This window comes from Heterodontus francisci, chromosome 3 (genome assembly GCF_036365525.1).
Source record: "Heterodontus francisci isolate sHetFra1 chromosome 3, sHetFra1.hap1, whole genome shotgun sequence".
Taxonomy (NCBI): domain Eukaryota; kingdom Metazoa; phylum Chordata; class Chondrichthyes; order Heterodontiformes; family Heterodontidae; genus Heterodontus; species Heterodontus francisci.
In genome coordinates this window covers 97388870-97402367 of record NC_090373.1, presented here as the reverse complement: position 1 = coordinate 97402367, position 13498 = coordinate 97388870, and the positions used below count along the sequence as shown (strand labels likewise).

Genomic DNA, 13498 nt, shown 5'->3' with positions numbered 1-13498 from the left:
TTCAGTGTCTCTGATCTTTCAGTGCCTATGATCTTTCAGTGTATATGATCTTTCAGTGTCTCTGATCTTTCAGTGTCTCTGATCTTTCAGTGCCTATGATCTTTCAGTGTATATGATCTTTCAGTGTCTATGATCTTTCAGTGCCTATGATCTTTCAGTGTATATGATCTTTCAGTGTCTCTGATCTTTCAGTGTCTCTGATCTTTCAGTGCCTATGATCTTTCAGTGTATATGATCTTTCAGTGTCTATGATCTTTCAGTGTATATGATCTTTCAGTGTCTATGATCTTTCAGTGCCTATGATCTTTCAGTGTATATGATCTTTCAGTGTATATGATCTTTCAGTGTCTCTGATCTTTCAGTGTATATGATCTTTCAGTGTATATGATCTTTCAGTGTCTATGATCTTTCAGTGTCAATGATCTTTCAGTGTCTCTGATCTTTCAGTGTCTCTGATCTTTCAGTGTCTCTGATCTTTCAGTGTATATGATCTTTCAGTGTCTATGATCTTTCAGTGTCTCTGATCTTTCAGTGTATATGATCTTTCAGTGTATATGATCTTTCAGTGTCTCTGATCTTTCAGTGTCTATGATCTTTCAGTGTATATGATCTTTCAGTGTATATGATCTTTCAGTGTATATGATCTTTCAGTGCCTATGATCTTTCAGTGTATATGATCTTTCAGTGCCTATGATCTTTCAGTGTATATGATCTTTCAACGTATATAATCTTTCGGTGTCTGATCTTTCAATGTATCTCATCTTTCAGTGCATATGATCTTTCAATGTATATGATCTTTCGGTGTCTATGATCTTTCAGTGTATATGATCTTTCAGTGTATATGATCTTTCAGTGTATCTGATCTTTCAGTGCATATGATCTTTCAGTGTATATGATCTTTCAGTGTATATGACTTTTCAGTTTCTATGATCTTTCAGTGTATATGATCTTTCAATGTCTATGATCTTTCAGTTTCTATGATCTTTCAGTGTCTATGATTGTTAGGATTTTTGTACCTTGAAATGTGAGAATCTAAACTCCCTGGAAGCCATCAACTGCTGGAAATTGTCTCCCCCCCCCCCACCCCCACCCCCACCCCCACCCCCCATCACCCCCACTCATTCTTTACTTTTCTTCATCCAGCCCTCTTCTTGTGCAGGTTTTTCTTGGTCACTTCCTGATTCTTAATGAAAGCAACACTCAGATACATTAATGATTAAAATCTGTTTAATCTGGAAACAGGAAGTAAAATTTCAAAATTGCCCATGGGTTTTCTTGATTGCTAAAGATTTATTTGAATATAAAATTACTTCCTTGTGTTTCCATAGCTTCACTGCTTTGTTTTCATACTCATATGGTCCTCTGCTTCAAAGGCCTGCAGTGACTTCCTCACTGAGATTTCTTCCCTGTTTTCCTCCCTTAAGTTTTGTATCAAGCAAATTGTTATTGTCGTTGATGTCGTCTTCCTTTCTGAATTCTTTGCTCTTTTTCAACAAACAGCAACTGATATTTATATAGCACCTTTAATGTAATGAAATGTCCCAATGCGCTTCACAGGAGTAATATAAAACAAAATATGACTCTGAGCCACATAAGGAGATATTAGGGGGAATTTTATGCTCTCCCCCAAGGTAGGTTTGGGGGTGGGGTGGGCATAAAATTGGGCAGGATGGTGGCAGGGGAAAATCACGCCATCATCCTGCCTCCGCCAAAATTTAGTCCGGGGCGGGAAGGCCTGTGAATGGCCTTCTCTCCCCACCGCCAACTGAGGCCCTTAACTTGGCAATTAATCCCTAATTAAGGGCCACGTCCTGCCACCGCCATAATTAGCTGTGCAGCAGGTGGCCCTCTTGTTGCATGGGAAGCATGGCACGAAAAACCAAGCAGGCTGCTTCCTGGCTCCAAGCGGGGTGGGTTGGCGGGTGTCCCTCGTTAAACGGCACAGTGCCTGAACAAGGACCCAGAATCAGAAGGGAGGGGGCCCCGCTGATAGCCACCCCTCTGCCCTTGCTATCGACTCCCCTACAATCCCCTCCCCCATGACCCCACCCCACGAGACCCCTCCCACCCTGATCTACCTATGGCTTGGATCTAGCGCTGCTCCTGGGCCTTGGCTATGGGCTGCTCCAGCAGCATCCACTGCCTCCATGGTGGCGCTGCTCAGTGGAAGAGCTGATGGCCTCTGAATGGCCTCTGAATGGCCATCAGCTCTCCAAAGGCAGGACTTCCGGCAACAGGGTCCTAGATCCTGTGGAAGGCTTGCCATGCCTGATTGGCACTAGATTCGGCGGGCCTTCCGGAAAAGGGGCGACACGCAGTTCTCAGCATCGCTTTTTCCGCACGTCGAGACCCCCATCATCAGCATAAAATCTTGGCCATTAGATCAGATGACCAAAGCTTGGTCAAAGTGGTAGGTTTTAAGGAGTGTCTTAAAGGAGAAAAGCAAGGTGAAGAGGTGTAAGGAGGAAATTCCAGAGCTTAAGGGCAAGGAAACTTTTTTTATTCATTCATGGGATGTGGTGTCACTAGCAGGCCAGGATTTGTTGCCCATCCCTAATTGCCCTTGAACTGAGTGGCTTGCTAGGCCATTTCAGAGGGCAGTTAAGAGCGAACTACATTGCTGTGGGTCTGGAGTCATACCTAGGCCAGACTGGGTAAGGACAGTAGATTTCCTCCCCTAAAGGACTGAATGCATGACCATCAATGGTGGAGCGATTAAAATCAGGGATGCTCATGAGGTCAGAATTAGATGAGCACAGATATCTCAGAGGGTTGTGGGGCTGACAAGATCACAGAGATAGAGAGGGGCAAAGCCATGGTGAGATTTGAAAACAAGGATGAGAATTTTAAAATCAAGACGCTGCTTGACCGGAAGCCAATGGATCAGTCAGCACAGAGCTGATGGGGGAATGGGACTTGGTGCAATTTAGGACATGGGGAGCAGCTTTTTGGGTGACCTCAAGTTTATGGAGGGTAGAATGTGTGAGATTAGCCAGAAGTGTGCTGAAATAATCAAGACTAGAGGTAACAAAAGCATGAATGAGGGTTTCAGCAGCAGGTGAGCTGAGGCAGGGGTGAAGTCAGGCAACGGTACAGAGGTGGAAATAGGCGATCCCAGTAATAGCGCGAATATGTGATTGGAAGCTTATCTTGGGGTCAAGTAAGACACCAAGGTTGCAAACAGTCTGGTTTAGTCTCAGACTGTTGCCAGCAAGAGGGATGGAGTCAGTAGCTAGGGAATGGAATTTGGAGTGGGAGCCGAAAACAATGCCTTCAGTCTGCCAAATTGGAGGAAATTTCTGCTCATCCAGTACAGAATGTCAGATAAAGATTTCCCTCACTCAGCCTAACCCTGCGCATCAACATTGCTTCCCACAACTCAGCCAACCCAATGAACCTCACCATCATATGAACATTCACCACCTCTGCAGTTTCAATCATTGGCAAAGCCATCTCTGATCATCTTCATTTCCCTCAAAATCCACACCTCCTGGTCTGCCTTCTCCCCGATTATTTTATTGTATACCATTGGAAAATACTTCCGAAGCTCCCTCACACACTCTCGAACAACTACGTTTTCATTTTCTAGTTGTTCAAACTCCACGGCACCGCCCCTCTGATAACTCTATTCAAGAGCTCCCTGGGTTTTGATGGTTTAATCCCCAAGTCTCTTGTGTTCTTCCACCAATTATTCCAGACTCTACATTTTCAAATCTGAGGGCTGCAGACTTGAGCTCCTCTGGCACATGACTGCTTTGGCCATTCACTGCCACATCTGACTGGATCACCTTGAGCAAAACTGCTTCATCCTCTCTATAGCTAAATCCTCCTATGACTGTATGTCTTGAATAGTATTTGTTGAAGAATTGACAAATTATGTAGATAAAAAGTATGCAGTAAATATGGCACTTATGGATTTCCAAAGACATTCATTAAAGAAGCTTATATTGTATAAGCGGAGTTTTAGCAGAATGGTTAGTAAATTGACTTTTATTTAATTTGTTCATGAGATGGCAAGGCCAGCATTTATTGCCCATCCCTAATTGCTCTTGAGAAGGTGGTGGTGAGCTGCCTTCTTGAATCATTGCAGTCCATGTGGTGTAGGACACCCACAGTGCTGTTAGGAAGGGAGTTCCAGGATTTTGGCCTTGCGACAGAAAGGAGCAGTGATATAGTTCCAAGTCAGGATGGTGTGTGACTTGAGAGGAACTTGCAGGTGGTGGTTTTCTCATGCACCAGTTGCTCTTGTTCTTCTATTTTGTAGAGGTGGCAGGTTTGGAAGGTTCTGTCGAGTTGCTGTAGTGCATCTTGTGGTGGTACACACTTTTGCCACTGTGCGCAAGTGGAGGAGGAAGTGAATGTTTAAGGTGGTACGTGGGGTGCCAATGAATAGGGCTGCTTTGTCCTGGATGGTATCAAGCTTCTTGAGTGTTGCTGGAGCTGCACTCATCCAGGATAGTGGAGAGTATTCCATCACACTCCTGACTTGTGCCTTGTAGATAGTGGGCAGGCTTTGGGGAGTCAGGAGATGAGTCACTCACTGCAGAATTCCTAGCCTCTGACCTGGTCTTGTAACCACAGTATTTATGTGGCTGATCCAGTTCAGTTTCTGTTCAATGGTAACCCCCAGGATGTTGAAGGTGGAGGATTCAGCGATGGTAATGTCGTTGAATGTCAAGAGACGAAGGTTAGATTCTCTCTTGCTAGAGATGGTCATTGCCTGGCACTTATGTAGCATCAATGTTACTTGCCACTTATCAGCCCAAGCCTGAATGTTGTCCAGGTCTTCCAGCATATGGTCTCAGACTGCTTCATTATCTGAGGAGTTGCAAATGGAAATGAACACTGTGCAATAATCAGCAAACATCTCCACTTCTGACCATATGATGGAGGGAAGGTCATTGATGAAACATCTGAAGATGGTTGGGCCGAGGATACTGCCCTAAGGAACTCCTGCAGTGATGCCCTGGGACTGAGATAATTGGCCTCCAACAACCATAACCATCTTCCTTTGTGCTAGATATGATTTCAACCAGCAGAGAGTTTTCCCTCTGATTCCCATTGACTTCATTTTACTAGGCCTCCTGGATGACATACTCATAAAATGCTGCCTTGATGTCAAGGGCTGTAACTCTCACCTCACTTCTGGAATTCAGTTCTTTTGTCCATGTTTGGCCCAAGGCTGCAATGAGGTCTGGAGCCATATGGCCCTGGCGGAACCCAAACTGAGCAGTGGTAAGCACGTTATTAGTGAGTAAGTGCAGCCTGATTGCACTGTCAATGACACCTTTCATCATTTTTCTGATGATTGAGTGTAGACTGATGGGGCGATAATTGGACAGGCTGGACTTGTCCTGCTTTTTGTGGCAATTTTCCACATCATCGGGTAGGTGCCAGTTTTGTGGCTGTACTGGAACAACTTGGTTAGGAGTGCAGCTATTGCTGGAGCATAAGTCTTCAGCACAACAGCCAGGATGTTGACAGGCTCACAGTCATTGTTGTCTCCAGTGTGCTCTGCCATTTCTTGATATCACGTGGAGTGAATCAAATTGGCTGGAGACTGGCATCTGTGAGGTTAGGGACCTCAGGAGGAGGCCAAGATGGATCAGCCACTTGGCACATCTTGCTTTGCCATCATTGAGGATGGGGATGTTCGTGGATCCTCCTCCTACTGATATTTGTTTTATTATCCTCCACCATTTATAACTGGATGTGGCAGGACTACAGAGCTTTGATCTGATCCATTGGTTGTGGGATCGCTTAGCTCTGTCTATAGCATTCTGCTTCTGCTGTTTAACATGTTTGTAAATGTGTTGTCACATCACCAGGTTGGCACCTCATTTTTAGGTATGCCTGGTGCTGCTCCTGATGGATGGGGACGGGGAAGAAAGAGTTAGGGTAAATCAATGCGGCTCAGATTGGAAAAGCTTTGGATATAGTATACCGTGAAAGTGCAGTATCCACATTGGTTCTCTGTAATATACATGACTTTAACTTGGGCATAGGAAGCATATATCAAAATTTGCTGATGACACAAAAAGGAGGTTTGGTAAACAATAAGGATGACTTCAAGAACACAGACAGAAAAATGGGCAAACAGGCAGCAGTGGAGAAATGTGAGGTAATAGGAAGGATGAAGGATGTGGATAAACAAAAATCGAGGAGTACAAGTACATAATTCTCTGAAATTGAGAGTGTAGGTGGATAACTTTATTTGAAAAGGCCGACAGCATTTGGGGTTTCATAAATTGGGGCATACAAGAGTAAATATGTTAATAATAAATTTATACAAATATGTATGAATGGTTAGATTACAGTTTGAGTACTGTGTGATGTTTTGTGCCACCCACAACAGAAAAGGCATTCGAACCATAGAGAACATACAGCATACATTCAGTGGCATGAGAAACTATAGTTATGGGGAGAGGTGTGTGATAACAGGACTATTTCCACTTGAGAAGAGCAGCCTAAGAGGAGATTTCATAGCAGTTTTAGAATTATGAAACATTTTGATAGGCCCAGGCACCAGGAATCAGTACTAATGCTCCCCATGGATTTTAAGTAGTTGAAGACCTAATCTTAACTGAGTTGAACCTCCCTTTCCCTCCTGCTCCTTTCTCTATCTTCTTCCCTGTGCCCCTAGATGGGAAAGAAGCTTTTGCTCAGCAAAGCCAACCCACACCCCCATGGCTTTCTCTGCTTTTGCTACCCCCATCACAATATCTCCCTCTTCCTACTCTTGTTTCTACTCCCTTTCCCCCCTTTTTTCATCTCTCAATCCACCACTTCACCTCTCCCCTTGCCACCTCCCTATCGATTCCCCTTTCTACCGACCCTCTTGTTCTCCTCCCAACCCCTTGTCCTTCTCTTCTCTCCCCACCTTTCCCTCCTCCTCCTCCTCTCTACTCTTTCCCACTCCCTCTTCCACATCACCTGCATAGGTCCCTGCATATCCTCGTGCCTCTAATCACAAACCAAATATAACAACCAGGATTGTCATGAGGAATTTTAGGACCTATAACTTTATCTGACTTTACCAAGATGTTAAAATATGAAATAAATAAATGAAGTTATAAAACTCATGACATCATACATTGTTTTATTAATTATCCATAAAAATAAATTTCTTAAGGACTCAGTTGGTAAATGTGCCCTCTAATAGGTTATTATGTCAGACAGATCAGAAAGGTCCCAGATTTAATCCTTAGCCTTTACCAACATGCTTAGTCTGGGTATTCCTGGGCTATACAGGGGGAAATCATCTAGAACTCAATCTGGCAGAAGGAATAGGGAGAGGGAATATAGACTTAAAAGCACAGCTCTAAAGTGTGTACAGGAACAGAGGGACCTGGGGGTGCATATGTGTCGATCTTTGAAGGTGGCGGGACGAATTGAGAGAGTGGTTAGCAAAGCATATGGGATCGTGGGCTTCACAAATAGAGGCATAGAGTACAGAAGCAGGGATGTTATGCTAAACCTTTATAAAGCTCTGGTTAGGCACCAAATGGAGCATTGCATCCAGTTCAGGTCACCACACTTTCGGAAGGATATGAGGGTCCTTGAGAGGATGCAAAGGAGATTTGCCAGAATGGTTCCAGGGATGAGGAATTTTAGTTACAAGGTTACTTGGAGCAAAGGAGATAGAGGGGAGATTTGGTAGAGGTGTAGAAGATTATGACAGGTTTAGATAAGTTAGACAAGGAACAACTGTCCCATTAACTGATGGTACAAGGACTAGGGGACACAGATTGTAAGTTTTGGGTATGAGATGCAGGGGAAATGTGAGGAAGAACTTTTTTACACAGCTAGTCGTAATGACCTGGAACCCGTTGCCCACAAGGGTGGTGGAAGTAGAGATGATCAATGATTTCAAAAGGAAATTGGATGGGCAATTGAAGAAAATAAACTTGCAGGGCTATGAGGATTGAACGGATTCGGTGGCTTGTGGGAGGTGTTTTTTCGGATTCCCAACGGTGGGATATTTTAGAGGAATTAAGACGGCGGCGGGTTCGCGGCATTCCAGGGTTCCCCCAATGCAATAGTGGATTGCAACTTTGCATTCATTTAAATAATATGAATACTCATTACCATACACATAGTTACAATTTAGTCCTATCTGCCATGTTAAGTGAACGGCGAGCAATATTCCCGTGCCACCTGGTTCACAATTGTTTCAACATGGTTTGCAACAATCGGATTTGTGCAGTTGAGTCTCAGATCTGTTCTCTTCTCCCTTTAACTCATCTGCTAAACTAACACTAACATTGGAATAGATGTTTGCCTCCAGGCTCGGCACCAGCAAGGATGAATCATCTCAGGATGGTAGCGAAGGCATGAGCGGGGATAAAGTGGAGGAGCAGGGGAGGGTAGTCGGGGAGGGAAGGGTGAGGCGATCGGGAGCATGGAGGAGCAGGGGACAGCGGTCGGGGAGGGAAGGGTGAGGCGATCGGGAGCATGGAGGAGCAGGGGACAGCGGTCGGGGAGGGAAGGGTGAGGTGATTGGGTGCATCGAAGAGCAGGTGAGGGTGGAGTGGAGAATCCAGGTTGCTAAATGGTTGATGTTGATGCTGAAGATGCATTTTGGCGGCTGCGGGGTGGTGGGTGGATTGGATCAGTGCTGTGTGAAGATATTTGGCAATGGCCTAAAGTGAAGGATGAGTGCTGTCAACATCGGGGAGCTGTGGGGCAAATTAAAGGTACTGACTGACGTCAGACTCACTTTTGCTGCAGGTAAAATAAATAATGTGAAATTGGTGGTGACTTTCACAAAATAGGGGAGGCAGAAACATTTTGATTTAAGTAAAGGCTTCAATTTAAGTTATTCTGAAGATACTTACATGAAAGGATGGCTGCTGATCCTTGAGGCTGCAAGCACAGAATGTTTTATATCTGTGGCAATCATGACGCTTGGGGCAGTGACAGTGGGTTCCATCAATGAAAAGCTGCCCCCACCACATGATCCCACATGTCTCCCGTGCTCGTCGCTGCACGGCTAAGTTACATGCAAAATCGCTTGGGAAATGGGATTTGCGGCGAAAGCATAAGTTACGCCAATTTCAGGTCCCGCTGACTGGAATGCCATGGCACTCATGAGATTCCACCCTATGAATTTATGATTCCCAATTGTTATACGGCTCATGTACACCTCAGACAAGGACACAATTAGGCAGTCAACATGGACCAACTCTGTTGACACCCACACATGAAGAATTATTTTTTCACAAAGTACTGGGAGTTACCTGTGCCAGTTAAATGAGTCAGTGCCGTCAAAAGAGTAAGGGAGAGAATTGTTGGGGACATCAATTAATTAAAAAGTATAATATTCATATATAATTTTTAAGGGATGAGCCCTTAAACAATTTATTTTTATGGATTTTTTTTTTTGCTGGTACATCTACCATTTATGAACCATTCAGACTGGGAGAATATCATTTTTTTCATGTCCATCATGTATCATGTCTCCTTTTTCCTGGAATCCAAATTTATGAAAACAGCTGTGAAGTTCCTACCTGGTATGGTTATCTGGAATCTAAAATGCAATGGTTAACATAAGCACCAGGAACTTTAAACAAAAAATAATTCAAAAGTGTTTGTTGACCTAAGTTATCAACGAGATTAAAATCATAATCCAATCTTTTTTAGTTTGCTTAGAAGAATTGGAAGAATTATCAAACAAGAAGAGTAGATTGAAATGCGATTCTGCTGGGAGAACACTGATTTCGGTTTTACCCTTGTCATGCCCTCAAATCCTTGGGCACAGTCCCGACACTTGTTTATTGCTGGACCACCATTGCTTAATCATGTAATATTCAGACATTTCTCTTCTTTAGATATTGCCTGACCTGCTGTGCATTTCAGCATTTAGTGGGTCTATTTGAGATTTCTAGCTTTTGATGTTTTTCTCAATACCTCAATCTAAAAGTGTAAAACAGAATTTTTTTCTGTGTATCAAATTTTTCTTTCAAAAAAGCAATTTCTATCAATAACGTGAATTTATATAGCGCCTTTAATGTAATAAAACGTCCCAAGGTGCTTTGCAGGAGTGTAATCAGACAAATATATCTGGGCTGAGAATCTGTGGTGCGTGCCTAAGTACCAGGATGTGTCTGTCCAGAACCTCAGCTGTTAACTCTACCTGGGCACAGCAATGGGAAAATCTCCCCTATGAAATGTAAAGTGCAGATACCAAGACTAGAGTTATAATGCAGGCTTTATCTGACTGTGACTCAGACTATGCCCATCTATTCATGCTTCGAAACACGCAAGAATTCCATTCTTCCAATGGTGGTATTTTAAGGATTGGGACAGAGCAAGGGCTGATGTCCACTTCTTCCTAACATTAAAGATGTTCAATACTCAGCTTTTAAGGTGCCCAAGAAATTTAACAGACTCCCTCAGCAGTTTTACACTTAACAATGCCCGACTTGGGTTGTACTCCAAACGGTATCAAGCCCCAATAATTTGTCTTAGTGCATTCAAGATTCACATCAGTACCTGACTCCTGTTACTTTTAGATCCATACACACCTGAACTTGCTTTACAGTGTCAAGAACGTAGCAGCAGAACTGCAACCATAATAGTTGAAGAATTTGACAATAGAGGAGGTCTGATTCCTCAAAAGCCTCTTATTATATGCTGATGCAAAGAGCCTGAACACTTCGAAGGGGGGTGTATTAGTTACGATCTTATTAAACATTACATGCAAAGGAAATCTTCCGCATATCACAATGTTATACTGAAAATACACTTAAACTGTAATTTATACTTTCATTTGAAGAATTTCGCTTTTGAACAGTTCTCACTTTGAAACGGACTCTTTCCTACCTTTTAAAGGACTGTTTAAATCACTGACATCAGCTCTTGCCCCGTGTGAAGATCTCTGGAAATATTCGAGCCCAGTTAAGTATGGTAAAGCACTTATTTACTATTATAGTAAAGCACTTCCTCATCAGTAACCGAGTCGCTGAGTGGACTTCAGGCATGTGGAGGCGCCGCCCACCAAACGCAGGACGAACTGCTGGAGAAATCAACCTGAAACAAACACCGCGAACGGAGGTGCAGTGCGGGGGTAATGTGCACAGGTGTATCTCGGAGCTGTATGTAAAACCTTAAAAAATGTTTCAAGATTGATGAAGGCCTGTGAGTGCGAATTGAAGGGAAAGCATTCTCAAAGGGCGCCAAATTCCGCTTGCTTCATATATACTCATGTTAAACAAAGATGTATTTTCATGACACAAAACCGGCAAACGATTGTTTTACAGCGAGGCAGTTATCAAACATAAGATTTACTTGTTCTCAATTGATGAACATGATTATGCTACTGGGTTTACTCTTTAGGCTCCCAATTAGAGGAGCACAAGGAAGGCAGCAAAAGCCTGAACAGGCTGCAAGAAGAGAGCAAAGGAGGCCTGACAGCAGGTAGACGTTCAGAAACAGTGCATGATAGCTGAACCTTGCAGAGGAGCAGTGTGTACCGTGAATGCATTTCCACAAGGAGGCAGTCACTTACCTGTACCACCTCTTGGAATGAAAATTGAATCATGCACTAACAGTGAAGGTCACCTTGACTCTAAATGTTCATACCTCCGGCTCCTTCCAAACCTTTCCTGGTGACACTAGGAGTGCTTGTGCTGTAGACATAGTGACCCGATAGATCACTGATGCACAGTTTGCCAGGTGACAACAGTTCATTGCATTTCTTTATGAAGGGTGAGAAGCACTGGGAGTTGAGAAAATTGCTGGATTTTCAGAGATACAGGGCATTATAGACTGCACCCACATAGCTCCCCATCAGGAACCAGCACTATTTTTCAACAGGAATGGTTTCCATACACTCACTGCCCAATTTGTTTGTGATCAAAGACATGGAGTCATGTAGGCCAAGGCCTGGTTTCCTGATAGTACTCATGATGCATTCATATTGTGCTAGTCCTCAATACCTTTTCTGTTCCACCCAGACCATTAGGTAACAAATTTCCTTCTGTGGGACAAGAGGTACCCCTCATCAACTGGCTCAGGAATCCTGGCACAAACACAGATATAATCAGAGCCATTATGTCCTGAAACAATGTCTGGAATGTCTGCTGTCTGGAATGCTTAGGACAAGTCTTTCAATACAGCTCAGAGCAAGTGTCAAGACTACTGCATGCTCTAAAATCTTGCAGTAAAAGCAGAGTTATTATGTCCTAAATTGTTTAAGTGGAGACATGAAACTATAAGAACATGAGAAATAGGAGAAAGAAACCTGGTGCCTGCTCCACCATCCAATAAGATTGTGGTTAATTTTCTACTACAACTACACTTGCCCACCCTATGATTATACCCCTTGATTCCCTTCGTGTCCAAAAATCTATCAATCTCATTCTTGAATATACTCAATGACTGAACATCCACAGCTCTCGGGGTTAGAGAATTCCAAAGATTCAGAACCCTTTGAGTGAAGAAATTTCTCATCTCAGTCCCAAATGGCCAAAACCTTATCCTGAGACTACGATCCCTGATTCTCGACATTACAGCCAGGGGAAACAACCTCTCAGCATCTACCCTGTCAAGTCCTCTAAGAATATTACACATTTCAATGAGATTACCTTTTATTCTTCTAAACACCAGAGAATATAAGTCCAATCTACTCAATCTCTCCTTATTCAATAACCCTCTCATTCCAGAAATCAACCTCGGGAACTTTTGTTGCACTGCTGCCAAGGCAAGTATATCCTTCCTTTGCTGAGGAGACCAGAACTGTACATACTAGATCACAACACAGATAAGTGTGTTCCTCCTCCAGGAAGAGTCTGCTCTCTGTTATTGTGATCAACTTGCCCAACAAGAAAGAAAGGAATGTGTTCGTATTAGTGTAGTGAGAAGTTTTGACAATATGCATCTCAGAGCAGAATAGTGTTACTGGATTATGAAAGATGGTAAAGGAAAGAAGTGAGGGAAGTAATAGTGAGGATCGGAGCAGAATGCTGCAGTGGGAGCAGAAAGCAGTGGAGTGAAATCTGCTGCAGTGATTGAAGAAAAACTCTGGAAAGTGGGGAGGGAAGGTTGTGAGCACTGGGGAAACAGGGCTGGATTTTGTTGTGGTGGCGAGTGCAGAAAATGGTGGCCCTCCACGTGGGACCCATACCGCCGCAATTCTGTGGCGGATGGCCACTTAGCATATTCACAGCGGCTGCCCCCATAACCCCCCCCCCCAATCATGTGGTGGGAGCAGCATTGGCGACACCATTCATGGCGTCATTGATGCAGAAGCAGGTGCTGGTGCCATTTTTAAAAGGCTGTCAGCCCTGCAGACAGTTCAAAATTAATGCAGAATTGACCCCTTCCCTCCCTTCCCTACACAAATACTGCAAAGTTGATCCCTTCCCCACCTCGGCAGCACCAGCTTTTCCTGGATGGAAAGTGAAGGTACGTGAGTGCCGCACATCGCGCTGAAGATTGGGAATGGAAGGTGAGATCACTGCGGGTTACATTTAAATGAATGCGAATATCTAATTAG

At 43.7% G+C, this 13498-nt stretch overlaps 1 protein-coding gene across 2 annotated transcripts in view; it reads right to left on the bottom strand.

Annotated features, from left to right (window-relative positions):
* LOC137352494 (adhesion G-protein coupled receptor F1-like) overlaps positions 1-10910 on the bottom strand; it is a 109715-nt gene extending 98805 nt beyond the window's left edge. The window contains exon 1 of one of the 2 annotated variants that reach the window (XM_068018027.1): positions 10825-10910. The gene's annotated coding sequence lies outside the window, so the exon portion shown is untranslated. The remainder of the gene's footprint in view (positions 1-10824) is intronic. The other variant, XM_068018037.1, reaches the window with a different exon arrangement.
* Positions 10911-13498: the final 2588 nt, after the last annotated feature.